Here is a 1,073-nt window from a genome sequence, read left to right as displayed (position 1 = left end):
TTTCCTCCCCTTGCTGGGCCTCCCGATCATCAGCGATGATCTTTTCCCATTGTTGTGGAGATGGTGTTACAAGGCCCCTCTGCAATATCCACGCCTCGTACGATTTATAGAAATTCGGGATGTTACCTTTTTCCCTTGCAAACTCTCTCTAAATGTAAAGGAATAGAATTGAATAAATTTTTGTTAGCAAACAGAACAGTTGATCAGTAACAACAACATATTAAATGCAATGCAAATTCTATTAACTATATAATTATTATAGAATCAATGATGTTAGACATAATTCCAATCATTATTTTCTTCTGTCTCATTTTTGTGTAATTTATGAACTAAAATGATATTATATTTCAGCAAAGTTTAGTTCTTTTTGTATTTCAGAAAAATGTTGCATCCACAAGGAAAGATTGACGGCGTCTTGTAAAACAGATTTATGCCTGTACGATATGCATTTTTCACCTTCTATTATATTCTGTGCAATTGTTTTAACGTCAGTTTCAGAGGAAGAAAACCAGTTACGTTTCCTGTTCCGTCGGTGCTAGCGTCTTCAGCAATGAAGTCTTTAAGTGCTTTGAGTAAACTTAATCCCCTTAGTGATTCCAAGTTGACGGAAAATCGTTCTGTTAGTCCACTGATTAATTTTGTTTCAGTTGCGTCCTGTGGTTGTTTGTAAAATTTTACAGATGTTGTTTTTTTTGGTAATTTTTTGGAATGCACTTTTTGGCCACATCTTGATTTCGCTTGATGGAGCTTAACGTTCTTCAGGTCGGCCTCCTAACTGTCGTAACAGTTCAGGATGTCTGTCTTTCATAAAAAAAACCCTATAGGCATATGCTTGTTGATTCAAATTTACGGTATTGTCTATCACTTTCTGCAGGAATAGTGTTGCGATCATAGCCGGTTTTCTCCATAGTATCTTTCAAGGTTGTGTGCTTGATTTTCATGTCATCCTCATTCATAGCATCGCCCACAGTGTTGAGGTGGCTATCACTCACCATACGACATGCCTATACATAGCTTGCTGGCTGCTTTCACTGACACGATATGCATTTTTCACCTTCTATTATATTCTGTGC

Source organism: Amphiura filiformis, chromosome 20, assembly GCF_039555335.1.
Source record: "Amphiura filiformis chromosome 20, Afil_fr2py, whole genome shotgun sequence".
NCBI classification, from domain to species: Eukaryota; Metazoa; Echinodermata; class Ophiuroidea; order Amphilepidida; family Amphiuridae; genus Amphiura; species Amphiura filiformis.
The sequence above is the reverse complement of the archived record's forward strand: the minus strand, read 5'-3'. Positions refer to the sequence as shown.